This window comes from Anguilla rostrata, chromosome 13 (assembly GCF_018555375.3).
Source record: "Anguilla rostrata isolate EN2019 chromosome 13, ASM1855537v3, whole genome shotgun sequence".
NCBI classification, from domain to species: domain Eukaryota; kingdom Metazoa; phylum Chordata; class Actinopteri; order Anguilliformes; family Anguillidae; genus Anguilla; species Anguilla rostrata.
In genome coordinates this window covers 32,448,357-32,470,758 of record NC_057945.1, presented here as the reverse complement: position 1 = coordinate 32,470,758, position 22,402 = coordinate 32,448,357, and the positions used below count along the sequence as shown (strand labels likewise).

Below are 22,402 nucleotides of genomic sequence, written 5' to 3'. Positions count from 1 at the left end.
CTGCCAGGGTCACATGACCACTGGAAACAGGTGAACGGCAGAGCGGGTTCAAGGGGAGGCAGCCATTGGCTCAGCACTACAGATGTTTTTTTTTTTTTGTTGTTTTTAATGGTGAGCAGGTTTACAGCCCATGACATACATACATTTTACTTGTTTCCTGTCAATCCTTAATCTTGGCATGGTTATAAAATCAGAGTTAAGACGGACCATGGGTTACCCACTTATCTGAGTCAAACGAGAAGGGGTTGAGCTATGCAAACAAGCTATGTGTTTGGCTCCAGTAAATCAATATGTTACAATCTGTCTTTACCCTATTTTAAGCACCCTGATTGTGGTAGGTTCCTACCAGCAACAGGAGGCTTTGTCTTCTTTAGATATGTTAGGTAGCCACAAATGTTGACTATAATTATGGCCTCCATGAATACGTATAATAGGCAAGGAAACTTGAACACTTTCAATATTGACTTTCAAATGTCTAGACGGTATCCAGTCAACGATTTTGGAACTTGCTGTGCACAATATTGCATTCAAAGACATTTTGAGAACAGGGGAAGCACTTCAGGGCAATCCCCTCCATTGCCTTTCTGATAAAGTTAACCCTTGAAGGTGTTAGGTGTAAGATCACAAATACGTGATTAGAATATTCTAAACTGAACATTCTAATGCTGATGTAACAATCACTGCTGGCAATTGAAGACAATGAAGTTCTAGAACACTGAAAAAAAATCTATTCCACAAAACCTACTCTTTACAAGCACAATTTACTTTCACACTTTTTATGTTTTATGTGTATTTTAAATCATCTATTTAAAAATGAAAATGGCCACCAAGAGAAAATCAGAGTGAATGGCAGCAATGATCTTTGGTGTATTTAACTTTTTTTATTTTAATGGCATATTGTATTGTGCTCGAACATTTTATTGTTCTCCGCAACATCATATTTCCATTTTCAGTTTAGCATGTTGTACATTTAAAATGTTTTACCACCCACTTAAAAGTAAACATTTATCATCAAATAGAAACCCAGTTGATTCTTTTTTTGGAAACAGGATTTATTTCATGTGGACATTTCCTCTTTTGAGTCACATATTATACGTCCAGGTTTCACCCCACCCTGAAGTACCTGTGCGGCTTGGGTACACATTAATCTCACTCCATTTAAGTCGTGATAATAGTGGCGGGCTTTGACTGGGGTCTTGGAGGCTGGCCAGCCTCTCCAAGCTCCTCCATTGTGGCTCCAGGAGTGCTGAGCAGTCTGGGCCAGCTTCCAGTGTGGAGCTCAGGAACCATGACACTGGCAAGGGGCTCGTTATCAGGCTTCTGTGTGTGCGTGTGTGTGTGTGTGTGTGTGTGCAGGCTTCTGTGTGTGTGTGTGTGTGTGTGTGTGTGCAGGCTTCTGTGTGTGTGTGTGTGTGTGTGTGTGTGTGCAGGCTTCTGTGTGTGTGTGTGTGTGTGTGTGTGTGTGTGTGCAGGCTTCTGTGTGTGTGCGTGTGTGCAGGCTTTTGTGTGTGTGTGTGTGTGTGTGTGCAGGCTTCTGTGTGTGTGTGTGTGTGTGTGTGTGTGCTTGCGTGCACATGTACATACGTACATTAAAAAGAAGGCTGAAAAATACATGATTTGAGAGCAATTCCAAGCAAATGTTTGTATTCTTCAAACAATGAATCTATTTATTTCCCAATTTATAATTAATTTATTTAATTTTTATTTTATCACACACAATTCAGAGAACTGGAATATCAAACGTGGCATTAAGATAATATTAATAATTAATACTGTCCAATAATTTTAATTGTAAGGAAAATAGCAAGGAAGCATCAGTGAGGAAGAAAAGACTTAAACCATTTCTTCCCACATATATACAGACATGTACACACTTAAATTAAGAGGCTTCCATGCACCTGCTGCTCAGTACTTCACTGTTATTTGAGTTTCTTTCTTCTTGGGACCGTTCATGCTTGTATGTTTGGCATGTTTGGCAGTTTATCACCATGGCAACGCTACTGGCTTAACATACAAATGTAGCCCATTCTCAATTCTTAGTGACTTTGACCATGTTTCCTATGGTTATGGGCTTTTTGTCAGAGGCTGCAGACATTTTAATGCAGGCCTGTAGCACGTGAGCATGTTTTCACAACTGAAAAAGTGTGAAAAGTCGGATCTAGTCAGAGTCACACTATTTATAAAGACACTTAAAGAGGTTGGTAAGTAATTGTTTTAAGATCACAGCACCAAGCAAGTCACATACACATGAATATTGGCCATGTTTGTTTTATTTGTCCATATCCACACAGTTCATGTCCACACAAAAAAACTAAATAAGCACAACTAAAAATACAAAATTGTGGTGGGAGGAGGGCACAGAAAAAAGGAAATGTACAGAGAGCTGACAGGATGGTGGACCATTAACACTGGTTAAAAAGAAACTAAAAACATATTTAAAGCACAATAAATGCAGAGAGAAAGAGAGAGAGAGAGAGAGAGAGAGAGAGAGAGAGAGAGAGAGAGAGAGAAAGAGAGACAGAGAGAGAGAGAGAGAGAAAGAGAGAGAGAGAGAGATCTAAAAATGTAACCTTGAGTGAAGTGGGGAAAAAGCCAACAAGCACAAAGAGGGAAACTTCAGTACCTCGTTAAAATGAAACATTCTGCATTGGCACCATAAGAACGTGGAGTTACTCTGCAGCCCAGTCCAATCCTCCTTGTGAGACAGGTGATCTTTTTGGAAGGCTTCGAATGCTGAATCTTTTGTAGTTTCAGGGGTTAACTCTGACAGTGCACATGGAAGAGCTTCATGAATTCGGTACATCTTCCAGTGCAAGGTTCACAGTTAATTTAAAGGCCATTGAAGGCCAGTCACAGTTCATGGCTGACTGACAATGTTGCTCAATGACTGGGATTTGTGCTTTGTGGCATCAAATGAAATCCGTGTGGATTTAATTTTTTTTATTTTTAACTCACACTCAAAAGGACTGCCGCTTGCCTGTATTTTAGACCACATCTCAATAAACGTTCATGAACATGATAAATCCTCGCTAAGTTCTACACAAGACAAGTTCGCCTGTCCACTGTTTACCTGTCGAACGCAAGGCGCAGGCTAAGCAACAGGAGCACAGAGAGACACAGAATCCGGAGGTCATGCCTTGAAATGGACGGCATTACCAGACAGTATTAGACAGGAATATCTAGATCTAACCTTGTCTGGTAAGACGCCAATCAAAAGGCTCGGTCACACTCAAGGGGCGTTGGGCATGGGGATGCTCTGTGACCTTTGACCTACACCTTACTGTGACGGTACAAGGCTGGGAGAAAGAAAGAGCAGAAGAAGGCAGGACATTCTGAAATACGGTTAAGCCATTGAACAACACACAGGTAAAACAGACCCTCAGCTGGGACATTCTTAAAAAAAAAAAGCAAAAGAAAAAGAAAAAGAAAAAAAACCCAGCACACAAATTATTGCAGTGGGTACCCCAGAGTTGGACAGTTAGAGAGAAAACAACAGCAATAAGAGCGATGGAGTATAAGACATGAGGGACGGCAGGAGAGCGCCCTCTGTGGCCAGGCAGGGCACGGGCTCTCCTTTACACAAAGTCCGATGACATCACCTTTAATTAGCAAACCTGTCCATGAAAGAGCAGGGCTGGCATGTGAGCTCAAAACCTCTGCGTCATATTTACCGACTCGCTGCAGCACTCGAGCAAATAAAGGTGCGATTCAATATTTGAGAGGGTAGTCTAATATTCAACAGATCCGTTTAAGGAACTCCTGCCTTTGACAAACACCAGACTGTACATCCTGCACACACTCGCAGTACTGGAGTCTCTGCTGTTAATTAGTTCAAGTTTCCTCAGGACAAACAGACAGGCACAAAATATGCATAAAATTATCAAGCCTAAATGCTGCGTTGCCAAGAAACACAAACACGCAAAGCATTAATCTCAGCACACTTGGCTAAGATTGAAAAATGATTAGATATAAAAAGTCACTTTTGGTCTGAAAAGCCAACATGGTTTTTAAGTATAGAATATAATCGGAAGCCCAAGTATGATCACAAAATGCAAATGGAAACAACTTACTGTACAGACCCCAATTTAAACTGAAAATAGAATTAAACTATTATGAATTCAGGAAAAAGACAACAGTTCTAGTTAAAATAAAGCTGAATCAGGCTAACCCTCATATAAATGAACATTTTATATAGTCAGAGCTGTTAAGCACTGTCGTCTATCGTGTTGCACTTAGCTGTGGGAAGCAGAGCTGGCTTCTCTCTGCACAAGAGAGGTAGGTGGAGCCAAGGATGACACTGTGTCTATTTTTATCACCGAGAGCTCAGGTGTCGGTTGCAGGAAGTGCCACGCAGGTGAGGCAGGCTAGACCAATCACGTGCATACAGGCTCAGGTGGGGGAGGGTAAGAGGAAGTTGCCTCTGTAACACCACCCCCCCTCCCCCCCACTCCCCACTCGCTTCCCGGACTGTCTGTCAGCAGTTCTGCTGTAACAGTTAACGGACGGGTATTCCTGGGGTGGGGTGGGGTGGAATGCCAACACAAAGGGCAGGGAGGAACATCTACCCTCGGAACAAAGGAGGGGCCCCCTCCCACGCACTCGTTCTCCCTCCTTCTTTCCCTCTCTTTCTCTTTTCACCTTCAGCCTCGCTTTTCCTTCCACGCAGATCGCTAACACAAAAACCGATCGGCAAATTAGTCTACTAATGAAAGTGAACTGTTTAAAGTGCTTTAAATAGGATGCGGATTTGTTTATTTTTATTTTCCAGCCTACTTTATTAATGCAAAAAATTTTAAAACGTTTTCTAGCACAAATGACATCTTTGGTACTAAATATGAAACCACAGAGCTTAAACTTTGGAATGATAAAACTGAATGATAAGGTTTATTAAGGGATTGAGGAAACAATAGCTCAACTGCCACAAAGAGCAAGTGGATGCAAGACGCCGACTCTAGTTTCTAACACACAAAAAAGCAGACGACAGGAGCCAAACTATGGTCTTTCAGGTTGTGACAATATAGTAAAGGTTATTTTGTAGTTGACGAAACAATTTGAAAGAAAAGCATTCAAGAATCTGCCACTATTACACAAAGCTGCTCTAACAGTGTGGGTGGAAAAATAAATTAAAATACAGTATAATGGTATCCTTGGCTGTGGACATATATGCTTTATATCATATTAAAATCATCTCCATCTAGGGCTGAGCATTTGCGAATGTTTCCCTGTTCAGATTATGGTCTGTTTCAAATCTTCACTTCCCAAGTGTTTATGACCTAAAAGGACTGAAAGTAACAAGTCCCATACTAGTAGCCTACCCCAGAAAAGAATATTTTTTAATCATAGTTATGAACCTTCCATAAAACCATAAATATTCAAGATATTGAAGTTGAATTGTCAGTAGTTCCGATAGATTTAACAAGGGATAGGGCAAATTAACTCCCCTGCAATGTCCGAAGTGGTTGTTTCCTCAGTAAAAGGGTTTGTGGCAGCATTACAGTTTGAGTTGGGGGGAGGCGGGGGGGATTGTTGGGGGTATTATTTGTTGTGAAGGTCTTTCAATTACCAGTTGACTGACATCTCTATAATTGTGTCATTTGACCCTTTTCACAAACAGGCAGGGCAATTACGCAATTAAGACCTGAGGAGAAATGAGTAACAAACACCCCAGAGGCCGAACCAACTGCTGACTGGTCAGTGCACTGCGCAGTCGGCTAGAACTGGAGAAGCACACTGCATACTGTCATCTCACCCTCTTCCTGTTTCCTAGGAGACCAGACTTGGCTGAGCCTCCCTGGCCGGTCGTGTTTGCAAAACAGACAGAATAACACACACCCTGCTATTTACATGAAAGCAGTCAGTAATAAGACAAAGTTAGTCAATTATAACAATAAAAAAAAAACTATTATTGATAAGCGAAATAAACATGTAAGCCTTGGTTATAGTGCAGGCCTAGAAAAAAAAAAGAGGAAAAAAGGTTTTAGCAAGTAGTTAAATAGTTGAGCAATAAAATCTGCAAATAACCTGACGTGAAAGCACGCTGCTTTATGGGTGAACTATAAATCCTTTGTCCTCAGAGTTTCAGAATGAAATATAAACCTCTCAGAGCAATTAAGAAGACCGTAGGCGGGTGGATGGTTATCAGGTGATGTCCTTGAGCAGATCATGTGACCGTGCCCCGCCCGTGGCGGGCAGGCGTCGTCTGTTGGCCGCGCGGTGAACATCGTTACCAGACAGTGTTAGAACACGCTGTGTACAGTCCAGCACTGTCGGGTAAGATGAGCACTGGGGGTCATTATGTGGTCAGAATGCTATTGCAGGGTAACTGTTGGCCTCATTCAGCTAACATGTCTAGGTTTAGCATTTTAGCGTTTAGCGTGTCTAAAAATGAAGATGGATGAGTATAACTGAGCTTTCCCGACTTCACTCCGAGGCGGCCTGTGAACGTGCTCACTGCTACAACGGCTGCATTAACTCCCATTGAGTTGCGCTGCGCGGATACGACTTTGTTCATCGACGCCAGTGGAAGGCCATCATCATCATTACCAGGCAGTATTAGAAAGAGTCATGACATCCAAAACTGCCTCGTAAGATGGAGATGGCCATCCAAAATTCAGGTTCACCAAAAAAAAATTACAATAAAATATTAAGCTTTAAGTGTTAAAAATATTTTTCCTGAAACACACATTATAGTGTGAACGCATACATAAACAGGTACAAACATTACACAAGCACAAGGTCGTAAAGCTGGGGAAATATTTTAGTGTCGGATGCTGCGTTAATATATTAATGATCAATTATTAAGCCAGTTTTCTAGTAAAAAAAAAATCCCTTCTTGACGCTTGCTGTCTTGTCCAGTAGTCCCTGATGAAAATGATTCAGTGCTGAAAAGTCCCTTTGCTGGGCTCGCACTGAGTGCAAACGGCTAAAAACAAGGAGGCATGCAGGCATGATTAAATTACAGGCTAAATGTCTGCAGGTGTGACCGCGTGTTTCGAGAGACTTTCAGAGTAGGCGTGGCTTCCATTTCCGTTTCACGTGTTTTCAACAAATCTAATGAGCGCCCACTGCTCAACTGCAGATAATGTGGCAGATTCATAAAAGAATATCATCTGTTGATTTAAAGACAAGCCCACTTTGAACCACAGTACTACACTGCCACTGGAGCACTGAAACACAGCTGCCATTTTGTTTCTCCGATGGCTCCTCCTTTCCCTTAACTCTCCCAAACTGCACGCTCCCTTGACAACGCGAGAAGGAGAACCCCTGCCATCTGAATGAAGAGCAAACAATTACACACAATACTGTTTTCATGTCTACAAAAGAAAAAAAACAAATAAACGTGAACCCCCCCCCCCCCCCCCAAAAAAAAAACCGAATGCCCTGGTTGGAGGGCCCCTCGGGGCGGGCCCGGTGCCCGCCGGTTCCCCTGCTCCGGCTTTGTGCTGTTTGTGAGGTGGGCTTTGCTTTGGCGTGGCTGTGCCGTCACCAGGGAGCGGGATACTCGCTCTGTTTGTTAATAATTGCCCAAACCTGTTCTGACTGGTCTGTTTTTTTTTTTTTTTATGACACAGGCCGCTAAGCCAGGGTGGTGGCTAGTCTTACAACAGACGGCAGTCGCGGCAAAAAAAGGAGGCAGGTTCTCAGACGACACGCTATTCGCCTCAGTCCTTCCCGGGCCGACGTCATCCCGTGTCTCAACAGCCCCACTGCGCGCTTCAGGGGGAGAGAAAGCCGCCGCGCTTTTGTGAATGACAAACACAGAAATTCACAGCCTTTTTTTCTTTCAATTTGCCATGCATTTTAACGTTTAATGAAATAAATTTAAATTAAATCTTGCGACAGGTCATTTTTAAAATGGTCACTGTAGGTAACAGAGTCACAGCTTTCTGTGTGCTTTCCGTTGATAAACGCTGGACTGGGCTGACCTGTGGCACACCGTTCTGTGGACAGAAGGTCGCATGGGCCCCCCCAGTTTACTGAATAACTGCTGTTCTTCACGGTTGTACAGTGCTAAACTTCACACACTGTTTTTCACGGTTCCTGGCACAGCTACAATACAATACACATTTAAAAAAATTCTAAACAAGAATCGTACAGTCTTTTTTTTGGTCTTTCAAATTATTTACATTGTACATTGTAGATTACTAATTAGTTTACTAATTACCAAAACTAAAAGGATGCATTTTAGAGTGCAATTACATTTAGGTTATTATTATCTTTAATTAGAGTTCCAGCCCCATGCTAGCTCTGGTTCCTGCTATTCCCAAAGGTAAAAGCTTGATGTGTTATAACTGTTTTAGCCAGCAATCAAGAATTAAAAATCAAGCCATTCAGCATAGTTAACTACCAGCCGAAACCTGTTTACACCAGGACTTAAAATATCAGACCAGGCCACAAAGCAATGTAGTAAAAAAGAAAAAAAAAAAAATAATAATTATTATTATTTTTTGCTCATTCATGTTAGAAAACAACCATGCCTGTAAGTGTGGGACAGGCATGTACAAAATTGGAAAGTAATTTTACAGCAAGAACTGGGAAAATACTGGGAAGAGTGAATGGGGAGGGGGGGGGGGTGGTGGTGTGCGTGAGAGAGAGACTGAGAGAGAGAGAGGCTATGAAAGAGGGAAGAAGAACAACAGCAACGAGGAAGAGAATGAGGCAGAGTGAGCACCTGTAACCTTACCATACTGAAAAGGACCCAAATGGAGAATGGTAAAAAAAAGAAGAAAAAAAAAAGTGGTGAGTGAGGAGGTGAAAGAGTAAAAAAATATATATTTTCCAGAAATTTTCAGAAGCTCCTGAACATGTTCACTTATTCCCAGCCAGTCAGGAATCACGAAAGGCTAAACCTAAGCAGACCAGCTCTCCCAGACCACAGCCTCTTTTTGGTTAATCATCAGCATTATAAACCAGTAGTGCAGGCCTTCCGCGGCAGACAGGGGAAGAGGGGGAGCGGGGGAGCGGGGGAGAGGGGGAGAGGGGGAAAGAGGGAAAGGAAGAGACCGAATGAATAAAAAAAAAGAAGACAGAACGAAAGGGAAGCCACAAAAGGGAAAGGAGGGGGAAAAAAAAACGAGGAACCGAACCCCAGGCCCCTCCCTTATAGTCGAGTGCAGTTTGGCTGCAGTTCTATTTCACCTCTCCAAAGACTCAGTCTTCCCTCCTGTCCTCCCTGCCTCACCTGGCTGTTGAAGCTAGGTCCCCCCCAAACTCATACCCACACCCAGGTGAAGGTTTAATCCCACCTGTCGCCAGTGTTCTCCCCCTGTGGTGTTAGCGGGGGGGGGGGGGGGCGATTCCGTAACCCTGCCCCCCCCTCCTCCCCCCCCCCCGGAAGGAATGCGACTCCTCCACAAAACGAGTGACCTGTTGGTTAAACTGGGCTGTGCCTTAATCAATAAGTGACTGTGTCACAGACAATACAGGGGAAACCCAAAACCTCACCTAAAGCGGGATCTTATCTCAGTGCCCCTAATCACCGCCACCAGGCGAAAGAACCACTTCTCTCTTTCTTCCCCTCCTTCAAATTACCGTTCGGCAGTTATTTTATATCTAATTGAACTACTGCATCTTTAAAAAAAATTTTTGTTTTTACTAACTTTTATTTCATTTGTATCTCACAGGCTGTCTCTCTTTTCATTGCTTCCTTTCCCTTTCTTGTTTGCATATATCCTCTAAACAAATGTCATTTGCATGGGAGAAATTTGTATATTTAAAAAAGTTTGACTCTCCCCATTTTGCTCTCAGCTGAAACATACTGTAAATCCATACTGCTCCAACACAGCTTCTCTCAGATGTCATTTATAAAACAAACTCACCTCATCACATTACATTGCAGTCCTTTTCAAAAATATTTCATTTAGTTTGGCTACATAACATCGAACATGTGCTTTCGATTTAAAATACTTGCTTCAAAGTATATACAAGTTTATTCATTTTTTAACTTTTTAATAATGATTTATGCATCTCATTTTATTAATCTAAGCTTTTTAGTTTTACCTGCTGGTGTCTGATATAATCACAAGATCTATTTTTACCGAAATGTGCAAATTTTAACATTGCTAAACATTAATGAATAATCTTTTAGAAAATATTTGTTAAGTATAAATAAAAATGCAACCTGGCCTATGATCAATGTGCCTAATTCCTTTGTTTGAAAGAACAAAAAACAAAAAAACAAAGAATTGAACAGGTTGCTTAGTCATACTGACAAAATGGCTGTCTCCAACGACACAAACCCAGTCCATGCACTTCCTTGACCTCTCACCTGCTAGCAAATTTGGTTCCCTGTCGTATACCTGTACAATTATGACAATCGAGAGCTTTTCAAAAGTCACACTTTACACTTCTGTACCCGTCGTAGAAATCGCCATGTCACATAAGAAAGACTATCGCCAGATGCCTTAGCAGGAAGTGCAAAAAACTGACCAATCTGAGTGGTAAACGGATAAAGAGGGAAACCTACCAAGTGTGATATTTTATTACAGTAGGTTATATAACGATGAGTAATGACCCAGCCATATGAAATGGGGGGGGGGGGTATTCATATTTTTCATTCCTGCCAATGAAGAAGCTCCACCTCACATTTCATATTGTACCTTTTGTATCGCATCGTTCAGTTATACCTCTGCCTAAAACAAACACTCAGCGAACAGCAAAGAAACAGCCCGTTCTAGACAAACCATCTTCCCCATCTTTAGTCATCCTGCTACAAATTCACAACCTAGAAAAGCAATCCGCAGAAACCCAACGGGTACAGAAGATGAACAGACGCCAACAAGCACACGGGGAGAGGAGACATTTTAGATCGGACATAAAAACAACTGCTTTACGCTGCCTTCTCTCTCTGTCTCTCTCTCTCTCACCTTCTGTAAAACACAGGAAAAGGAAGCTTATTTAGTCTAACTCCGTTCTAATCATACCAGAAGAAACAAGTAAGGACAGGCCTAGCACAAGCAGTATGTCAGACTATTTACAAAGTAGTGCAAAACATCGCTGAACTGCCAGGAGAGAAGACACGCTCACTCAACAGGTTACTGAAATACAGTGCAGTGCTTTAAAGTTTGAAAATGTTACCATGGGAAATAAAATAATAAACTCATATTTTTTAAATAACACCATGAGCTATGCTTTTTCCCAATACATTGCGGAAGAGGATCACTTCTGGCACAACTTCAAATGCAACCAAAGAGCCGGGTTTTCTGAAACGCTGGGAAACGTGGAAACCGAAGTCGATATCGAATACGTTTAAAGCGCAGAACTATTACAAAAAGACCCTTGAGATAAACGCCAACCACAGAGCTGAGAACTCAATCAAATTTCAGTTTCGGTTACCCATTAACCACCGGCGGCATGTCTCTCAATCAGCTGCATCTTAATGGTTAAAACTGTCGAAAAAAAAGGTTCCCCTTTTTAACCTCATTCACGAGCCTGACTTTCTGCCTCTACAGTACCTGCCCTAACTGGTCTATCCAGTCAAAGAATGAATGTTTGCGTCTATTGTCCACCTCGCTTTCTTCTTTTCTCCCCCCCCCCCCCCTTGTGTAAATGGATTGGAATCTGATATACCAATGAAGATAGGCTTTTCATAGAAACTCCAAACTTAGCTGAAACCCAACAGAAACATGACAAATCCAGGAAACGTTTTTTTCTTTTTTTTTTTGTGAGCGTCCGTTCACGACGCACATCGCCAGTCCAAACCTTATTTTATCGCTCGGAACGGCAGCGCTTGCGTACGGACACCGCGCATCGGCAACAAAATATCGAAAAACACACAGAGAGAAGGCGAAAGTTTTAAAGCTGGGAGCGCGGAGCGCTGCGGCAGGCAGTTACCCCCCTGTCCCGTCCCGTGGCGGCGGGTCGGCCTGGAGCCCCGGACAACGGACGGCATTGTCCGCAGATCATGCCGGCGTGGAGAAACTCCTCTTCCTCTTTCCTCCTCCTGACGAAGGACGGGCGACCTCTTGAATGCCCGAGTCGGTTTCAGAGGGCAACGGCCATCAAGTTTCTTCGCGAGGGGTGGGGGTGTGGGGGGGCGGGGGCTCGGAACCAAACCGGCGGGCGGGCGGACACCCCTCTCAAGAACGGACCGACCAGCTGGAGGCAGGAGAGCGGAGACGCTACCTGGTTAAGCTCTTAACGCAGAGAGACGGAATTTGTAATGGGCTTGGTTTACATGTAGCCTCCGAAGCCCTCCCCACACAGGTGTAATTTCCCTGCCCCAGCCAATCCCCTTCGCCTCGACTGCTGGCAGGTGTGTCCCACGAGCTGTGATTGGCCAGGACAGGCTGAAAGGTTTTTTTTTTCTTCCCCCCTCAGGTTGTGTGTCTGCGTGTGTATGTCTGAGTGAATAATGTCAGTCTTACCTTCCATGAGACCCCCCTCCCCCCTCCTCCCTCCCCCCCTTCCCCCTCCCCCCTGCAGACCCCACCTCAACTCCCCTACCTCTCTGAAGCACACCTGCCCTTTTTTAAAAACTTCGGAATTTAAGCTTTGACAAAAAAAAAAAAAAAAAAAATCTATCACGTTTATGGCGGGGAAAAAATGTGCGCAGTAAGCTTGGGGCCCTCTTTCTTGCGGGGCGGCGAGTGTAGTATTAGCCAGGAGCGCTCTCAATGACCCTTATCTCTGTCTCAGACACTTTGCCCCGTCTCCTCAGGTCTGCGCGCCTGCGCTCACGCACCCCCGCGTGTGCGGCCGGGCCTCCTTCAGACCCGGATTTTAGTGACGCGGTCAGGCACACCCAGCGCCCCGCTTCAAGGTCCCGCGCGTCTGTGCGTCCCGCCCGCGGGGCTCTCCGGCCCGAACGCAGCGGGGCGGCGACAGGAGTCGCGGTAAAAGTTACGCAGTGCGCGGCACAGCCAGTTCAAATCGAAACTAATTAACCTTTCAAGGACACGGTTAGATATGAGTCAGGCCTGTTCTGACAAACGGCATTATTTATTCACCCAGGCTGAGTCTCTCCCTCCTTTTATTATTCAAGGCTTTCCTTCTTTAGATCTCTTTCTTTTAGGGCTTCAGATCTCAGATGTAGGTGCACATAGAGATTAAGAGCGAAGCTCTGGTGGACATGCCTGAAAAGGCCAGGCCAGGGAGCAACATGGATCATCATGGACAATACCTGACCCAGATGCTGTTTTAGGGAGGGGCGTGGCCTTGGGGGTGGGAGTGGACGGCTAGCAGTAGGTGGATGATGTAGACTTGGAGGAGGGAGGGAGGTAGGGGAGGGAGAGAGGTTGGGGGAGGGGGGCAGGGGGCCAGGGTGCGGTCGTAGGCAGGGGGCTGGGGCACTGGGAAGCTTAGCGTAGCCGCCAGCTCGCAGGGCAGCCATTTTCTCTCGGGCAAGGTCACCCCCATCCCCAAGAAGAGCTCAGAAATGAAGGTGCCGTTCGGCTTCCTCTTTGTGCTCAGCCTCTGCCTCCACGGCTTCCTCACGCTGACACAGGGCGCAGCCGGAAACAGCGCCGGTGCCCTGGCACAGCCCAGGCACTGCCGGGGGGGGGGGGGCCTCGCAAACATCCAAATGGGCGCATTTCACTGGGACGCAAATCGCCGCTTTACCTATTCCTCAGAGGCAGAGCGCAAAGGCAAACAGCAAATGAGCCGAGACGATTCAGACACCGGGCTGCAGGGCGACAAACAAATGAGAAAATCTGTACTACTGAAAGTGCACCTACAGATAATTCAGGGGCAGTATAAACTACCCAAATGCACACTTTTGAGACGCTTAAGAATTGCACCTGTCCATTTAATTGAGTATTTAACCTGAATTTACAGCCCACACACATAAACGCAAAAAAAAAAAAAAAATGAACGAGACAATCTTAATTCTTTACTGGAAAATGGAAGTGTAATATACCGTATACGTAGTAGAAAGTCTGCACTAGCTTATTGTGTTTCCACATAAGCAAAAAAAACAAAAAAACGGAATCATTGTTTTATCGGTTCATGTTATGAATATCACATTCACATCACTCTGGTTTCATGCTGGATTGTAATGCGTACATTGTACTATGTGTTTGTCCCCCCCACAAGCCTGCATTGTGTCGTGCCTACTATGTGAAAAAGAGCCTTTGGTACATAATCCAGGGTGTGACACTAAATTTACCGTCACTCCCACGGTAGTGAATTAAGCTGGAACAAAATTTTAACTGTGCCCCACCTGCTTAACAAAAAAAAAATCTCTGCCACAATACAGTACTTCCATATGCTTTTTCAACCTCAGTTCAAAATAGGTTTTTGAAAACCAGACCTGATATTGTTATCTTGATCAGATAGTATATAATAATTATTTGCTTTCTGGTTTACTAAATGATCTCTACAAGGCTCAGGTACACCATTTACAAAATGTGTTGGTTCACACCAAAATGTAGTCTGTAAAACTTATCTAAAAAACAGTTGTTTTAGTAAGTTCCTATGTAATTAAAAGCACTTGATTGGCAACAGGTAGAAATAAAGGTTTTTCTTCCATCAAGCAGCGAGGGCCATGCCACCAAGAATATTTAAATAAGATAAAATCTGAGTCATGATTTCATTAGTAAGAAAACTGCTTGGTGATAAAACAGCCTCGGGGTCACCAAGTTTAAGACAACCTGCTCTAACACAATCTGCTCTAGCGCTAATCTTGCTATTAATGGACAATCCTTGTGTACAGAAAGAATGTCTCTGATTCGGAGAATAAGGTGAAGGTATAATTCATGGTGTTAAAAGCATACCCAAAAAAGACACGAAGCAACAAATGATTGTTGCCAGTGACAAGCAATGAGCTCCGTAGCGTGACTGTAGGCCAGTCCTTCGCTCCCCAGGCAAACAGACACCAGCCCCGTGCCAAATTATGACCCGATCCAGGACAGAGTGACACATCGGCGTGTGACCCGCAGGGGCTTTTTTTTTGGGGGGGGGGGGGGGAGGTGACGAGGTCCCCTCCAAAGGGACCCCCCAGTGCTGATGTAGCACCTGTGGGCTCGGAGGCCTGGCTCTCAGGCCCTGCAGGGAAACGCGACGCCCAGCTGAAAGACAGGCTTTGTGTTCTGAGCGGCCATTTGCATTACAAATGAGGGCCAGGTCTGAGCGGCAGGCCGGGGCACGAGATCATTTGGGTATCGATGAGCATCTCGCACGCCGGTCACGCTAAGAGTCAGCCAGGCCGGGGCGGGGGGTGGGGGGGAGATTAGGTCACCGTTTGGTTCTTTAGTTTACCCCCCCCGTGTTTTAGAAACACCAGATTGTGATGGGGCTGTGATGGAACCAAGGTACGAAGTCAGACATAGCCAGTTGTCAGAAGAGAAAGCTTGTTCAGACAAAAAGCATAAATTTAAACTTGTTGTGGGCATACTGTAGGTACTGTCAGCCATATTGTAGTACGGTCCCATTCCGGTTTTGGCACAGACTGAAGTTGTGATGCTGGGATCAGGCTCTCATGATAGGCGATAAGACACAGACAGCTTGTCACAGATTGATGTCATGATTATCATATTTTTACATGTCATTTACGGTCGGTTAAACGTAGTAGGACAAAGTCGTAAAAGACACACAAAAAATTATTTCCCCTTTTCTCTGTCCACTTTGATATCGCCAACTGCGCCTTTTCAGTCACAAATGAGCCATTAATGAACTTTAACGACAATCAAAAAGGAACTTTAACCTGCCGCTTAGGTCAGCCTTTCTGGTGAATAGGTGCTCCAAAATAACAACTATGTAAGAAAAAGTAGACAAAGACCTGCACTCTTAAATGACTGGAACAGACTGGAACAGTAATTCCAGTAATTAACTTAATCATGAGGCAGGAATTACTCCAAACTACAGGATGCACAGTATTGTAGATGAGATGACAATTGATGACAATTGGTAGCCTGTAGATACCTGGAGCTTTGCTGGAAGGGTTTAAAGGCAGTTGTCACCCGAGCAACCGTGGCGGAAAAAAAACCCAGCTTCCCTTGGTGGGACAAAGTCAAACTCTGGCTTGGTTAATGACAGAGCCCAGGTTGAAGATAACAAGGCTTTCAGGCTCAGCTTGCATTCGAATGCCTTTAATGGCTTCTGTAGGATCCTTCCACAGCTCTGACATTTTATATGAACTGAGACAGATTTACATGACAAGACCCCTGGAGGCTTCTGGGAGGAGCTTCTGCCCCTCCGTCACCCTCAGTTTATGGACCGCTCCAGCCCTGTCCCCCACCCTGAGTTTATGGACCGCTCCAGTCCTGTCCCCCACCCTGAGTTTATGGACCGCTCCAGTCCTGTCCTTAATCCTGAGTTTATGGACCACTCCAGCCCTGTCCCCCACCCTGAGTTTATGGACCGCTCCAGCGTCCCCCACCCTGAGTTTACAGACCACTCAAGCCCTGTCCCCCACCCTGAGTTTATGGACCGCTCCAGCCCTGTCCCCCACCCTGAGTTTATGGACCGCTCCAGCCCTGTCCCCCACCCTGAGTTTATGGACCGCTCCAGCCCTGTCCCCCACCCTGAGTTTATGGACCGCTCCAGCCCTGTCCCCCACCCTGAGTTTATGGACCACTCCAGCCCTGTCCCTCATCCTGAGTTTATGGACCGCTCAAGCACTGTCCCCCACCCTGAGTTTATGGACCGCTCCAGTCCTGTCCCCCACCCTGAGTTTATGGACCGCTCCAGCCCTGTCCCCCACCCTGAGTTTATGGACCACTCCAGCCCTGTCCTTCACCCTGAGTTTATGGACTGCTCCAGCCCAGTCCCCCACCCTGAGTTTATGGACCGCTCCAGCCCTGTCCCCCACCCTGAGTTTATGGACCGCTCCAGCCCTGTCCCCCACCCTGAGTTTATGGACTGCTCCAGCCCTGTCCCCCACCCTGAGTTTATGGACCGCTCCAGCCCTGTCCCCACCCTGAGTTTATGGACCGCTCCAGCCCTGTCCCCCACCCTGAGTTTATGGACCGCTCCAGCCCTGTCCCCCACCCTGAGTTTATGGACCGCTCCAGCCCTGTCCCCCACCCTGAGTTTATGGACCGCTCCAGCCCTTCCCCACCTGAGTTTATGGACCGCTCCAGCCCTGTCCCTCACCTGAGTTTATGGACCGCTCCAGCCCTGTCCCCCACCCTGAGTTTATGGACTGCTCCAGCGTCCCCCACCCTGAGTTTATGGACCACTCCAGCCCTGTCCCTCATCCTGAATTTACAGAGCACTCCAGCTAGTTTCATTCCTCGTGTTTTTCTCCCCTCAGGGGAGTTTTTACATGGCTTAAATTTTGGGGGTTCAGGCCTGATTTCTGTACAATTTTCCTTGTGTTCTCTGCAAAGTATCTTTGTTCTCTGAAAAAACGTGATATACAAAAATAAATTGATTAATTAATTTACAACAAAACTTATGAAAACATAACTTATGACCATGCACTACAGTAAATTCAAAGTTTATTGCTGTAAGATACAAATTACAGATTTATATTAGTACAGATTTTAATACATTAATAGTCCTGCAGTGATCTCTGGTACATTGGCAGAAACCCAGGCATTAGTGATGTCTGAAGACAAGCACATTTGCACATTATTTAAATATAAAATTTAAACAGCATAGACAGTGAAACCACGTCAAGGAGACAGGAAGACCCAGATGAAAGATATACATACAGTATTTGCAAAAGCTAATTGATCCAGTTGCCTCCTTTTACACACCATACATTGGTGACCTGGCTTTATATTTAAGAATGCTATATTAAGTATACTTCTATACATCTATAGAAAGATGTTTGGCCCTTGACTTTTACAACCACATGTTCTAACTGCTTGATGCCAATTTACTGGCATTCTTGCCATTTTATCATCATTGCTGCTATACTTCGCATTAAATTTTTTTTATGCCATACTAACTGTATAAGTCATTCTAGATAAGAACAGCAAAGTAAAAAAATAATAATTGCAATAATAATAGTTGTAATTATTATTATTACTATCATTATTATTATTATTATTATTATTATTATTATTATTATTAATAATAATCAGAAAAACAAGAATATTTTCAGTTATCCTGTTGTATCGCACAGGAAGGGTGAGAGACAGCAAGTTCTGTTTCCACTTGCAGGGTGTTCCCATAGGAACCCAAAGGAATCAGGGAGTTTGGGCATCCTAGCAACCAAGGCCCTGCTCCGACTTGCACCCAAAAGTAATTGGCCCCCAAGGTGCGTGAGGAGGTACAGGGTCCCAGGAGGGAAGGACATACTGACAGGTGGGGGCAGGTGCATCACCTTACCCACCACTGCACCCGTAGTGCTTACCCGCCTCACGCGATTAAAAAGAATTACTCCACACTACAGGGAGAATTTTATGCCTTCAATGAGAAATGACCTGACTTCAGTCATTTTCACAGTCATTTCCATAGATACTGAAAGAGACATATAGAGCATGGATAAAGAGTAAGGTTAGAGGTCTGGTTAGAATGAATAAGTAAAGCATGCATTTTCTGTGGTATCTGGCACATCAATGCACAAGATATGCCAAGACGCAGAGGGAAACAATTTTGCACAATTTTCAGACTTTCCAAGTTGCTGCTATGATAATAAATATCAATGAAGCAAAAAACAAATGACAAGAATTCATAAGTTCTATTTTTCCAATTCAATATTATGTAAATATTATTGTGAATGCTTAAAATAAAAGACAACACCACTGCCACTAAGTGATTAAACAGACTATTTCTATACAGCATGTAGGAAAAAAAGTAATTTTTTTGCGGCATACGACTTGCATGAATAAACTATATGGATACTAATATGCATTATTGTATGACTTTATACACAATCAAATACCAGTCACTTGGGCAAGTAACTAACCAGAACACTATTGTTTTGGCAGCATGAGTAACCTAACAGCCTACTGATGAGGCCATGACTGTCACAGATTGATCTTCAGAGAAATATAGTCATCAAAAATATAATTCTGGAAGCGATTAAAATTATGTACACGATTTAGCTGGACACTGGTGAAAACCACACAAAAATTTTATGGACCTCCTGTACATTTTCAAATGCTACTTCTGTTCCAGACTCCTGAATGAAAAATTGCCTGTTTGTGATTCACAGTGTTGGAATAGTTATGAGAGATGAGGTCTCGGTTTCTCAAGTTAATATGCATTTGAAATACTACTCACTGAACTCCACAACCCCGTTGCTTAACTGGAAGAACCCCCAACACAGCCTAACCACGCTTTTCAGATATATTCTCCGAGTGATATCACAGTAACAAGGTATCCTCCCAGAAAGGCTTCCTCCCTGGGACCTCCCAGCCAGAAAGAGGCCTCGAGGAGAGACTGGAAAACACCTTTTTTCCAACTTTAAAAAAAAATGAGGCCGGAAAATAAAATGTACATTTTTGTATAAAAACGGAAAATTCTACAAGACTTCAGAAATTCTTCCTTTATTGAATGAAATTTCTGTGATTGCTGACTGCACCTGTTTTTCCTCTCTAGTAATGTAAATTATTATTGCAAAATACAAAAAAGAAAAAGAAAGGACAATTACTAATGTCAAATAGGCTCTCAAATATGTATAATTAAATACAGTTCATGGGCCATATATTGCCACCTTAAGCGATATCAACAGTGGTGAACAGCAGTTTCAGGTGGCACATATGATTGTGTGTATATGTCTGACATAGGTCTCAACTGATCCAAAGTCCTACAGTTTAAATCTGTTAGAGAGCTATATTTTATCATGGACGCCCAATTTGTCAGATGCGCACGCAGGTTCTGTGCTGCGAGAGGGAGCCATCGGCCGTTTTTATTCCACAAAGGCCAGATTTGCATCCGCCAGACAGCGGGGGTCTTCAGTAGTCAGGTTCCTTTCCTGTAGTTTCGGGAACCTGCCGTTCCCCCACTCATTGTCCTGGCAGATGCAGCGCACGCTTCCCGTGACTGACGCGCCGCCCCGCCTTCGCCCGCCCCCACCGCCCCCACCCCCACCCCCACCCCCACCCCCAACGGGCAATCAAACACACCTGGGCCAGTATTGTGCGGATTTAAAGTAATGGTGGTGGGGGGGGAACAAAACCACCTGAGTTTGTTTGGGAGAGACGCGGATGAAAGTTGACCTCCAGGTCTCTTCCGTCATTGTTTCCTGCTAAATGCCGTGCCAGTGCCGAGGCCTGCTTTTTCAGTTGGGGATATGTAAAATGTTTGCCTCTGCGCTCGCATTGTTTATTTTCACGGCATGTGCGGTTTTTGTTTTCAGTTGACTACATTGTGCTCGTTGCTATGCTCCCATTGCAGCTGTCCTTTGCTGGTGCTGCTCACTTAAAAAGCATATATATATATATATATATACAGAAGGATGACCATCATAAAAAAGCTTATCCTCATACAATAATACTATCATTTCAAAAGGATGACTGCCCATGAAAGGATTTCCTGTTTTACATGCTATAAATGCTGGGCCTTCTTCAAACTAAATGACCCATCATCTCAGTTCACAGAGTTAAAGGTACAGTAAATTATACAAATAACAACAAGAAGAAGAAACAAGTTTAATTGAAAATAGACAAGGGGTCCATCTCACATTAGAAATATGTTAATAACTAATGTCTGCTCAGTTTCCAGTTTTCACTGAGCAGTTTAACATTTTAGGTCCAAATATCTTCCCTAATAAAAAAATAATGTAAGATAACAGGTTAAAAGACTGAACAGGTTATGGTATTTTGTAGGTGTTTGGAGAGAAAAATCTGGTTGCTTTGGATTTGCTTTGATATTCTCATTTGTATGTGAATTGATTGACAGTATACATCCCCGCCCATGCTGGATAGGTTCTAAGCTAAAACCCAGCCTTTTTTTTATAGAGGCACTGTACAGCCCTAATTTCATAGAATAATATGCCTATGCTAATAATTCCCTGCTCTTGACTATGTCTCACATCCCAATTTACGACAGTAAAGAGAATTTTAGAAAGGTAGACTGGATCATCTCTCACGCTGTAGACAAGGCTTGACATCAGAGAGGCTAAGAGCTAACAGCAGGTCTTCGTGATGATGCAAGCTGTGTGTGTTTGTGCGCGTGTGTGTTTGCGTGCGCTTGTGTGTGTGTGTGTTTGTGAGCGCGTATGTGTGTATGTGTGTGTGTGTGTGTGTGCGTGTGTAACTGCAGCTGCATCCGTGTGGAGAGAGTCAGGTAGGGCCTCTCTCTCTCCGGAATCAGGTTGCCAGGGAAGGGAAGGTCACGCAAACACCCCCCTCCTGCACGCCCCTAATGAGCTTTCAACACTTACACCATTCGGGTGAACAAAAACAGGCGGAAAGCTCACTTCAGTTACCGCGACGATCAATTTACAGAATCACTGTTTATGCGGTTAATACGACAAATTACGTAACAGGACAATCACATTAGCATTAAATATTAAGGCTGTACAAATGTACTTAAAATCAGCCGCATGGGGAAACAGGGAAAGGCAACTGCTGATTTAAAATGTGATGCTCTGCATTCTCAGTCCGTCACCTGCACTGTCCTGCTCTCTCCAATGTCTGACTCACAGAGAAAATCAATGCTAATGCTTACAGCTCTGACAACCTTTAGCAAGTTCTTCTGGGGAAAAAATACTCTCCTGTTAATGAGGAAACCTCACAGTGCTTCTGCTGACCTGGATAAAATATGCTCTGAAGCACAAAGTACCTACATTTATTTTGTGCAATTAGTAAACTGCTCATGCTGCCCCCTCCTCTGCTAGACAACTTTTCATTGTTTGTAGACTTTACTTTACAAGCTAAAAGATACAAGACAAGATGAGGGCCAGTGAAAAAAAGAAAAAAAAAATTAGAGCTATTGCAGAATGTTTGTGTATTCCAACAGTCAATCGTATAGAAAGTCCTTAAGAAGAAACTACTGGAGGACTCAGGAATCACCAGCAATCAGGTCGTCTGCAGAAGCATTTCAGAACAATGTGCGCAGAAGATAGAGAGGAAAATAACAGAGGCTAAACTTCCCGATGTGAACCTCTCATCAACACCAAGAACCTGGCAAGATTGGAATTTGCAACAAAAAAAATAAATAAATAAATAAAAAGACGAGCCTGATGAGTTTTGGAAACAACTCTAATGGACGCATTAGACAATGGTATCAGAGTAACGGAAAGGTGGAAGTGTGGAAAAGAGAAGGACTGCTCTGCACCCTCAGCATACTACTTCATCCGTCAAGCATGGTGGAGGCTTGGGCCTGTAAGGCTGCAACCGGAACTGGTGCAATCGTCTTCATTGATGACATAAACACTTGATGGCAGCCACAGAACGACAGCTGACGTGGACAGAAACACACAGTCCACCAATATTCTGAGAAGTGTCACCACTTCCTTCCTCATTGGCCAAGGGGCTTATCAGGAAGAAAACGTGAAATGTTTGATGTGGCCCAGTCAGTCACCAGATTTAAACTCCGCTGAACATGCTTTTCGCTAGCACAA

At 44.0% G+C, this 22,402-nt stretch overlaps 1 long non-coding RNA gene across 1 annotated transcript in view; it reads right to left on the bottom strand.

Annotated features, from left to right (window-relative positions):
• Positions 1-2,252: 2,252 nt before the first annotated feature.
• Positions 2,253-22,402, bottom strand: part of LOC135237508 (uncharacterized) — a 31,133-nt gene continuing 10,983 nt past the window's right edge. The window contains exon 4 of the long non-coding RNA XR_010324845.1: positions 2,253-6,922. This is a non-coding gene — a long non-coding RNA (uncharacterized LOC135237508). The remainder of the gene's footprint in view (positions 6,923-22,402) is intronic.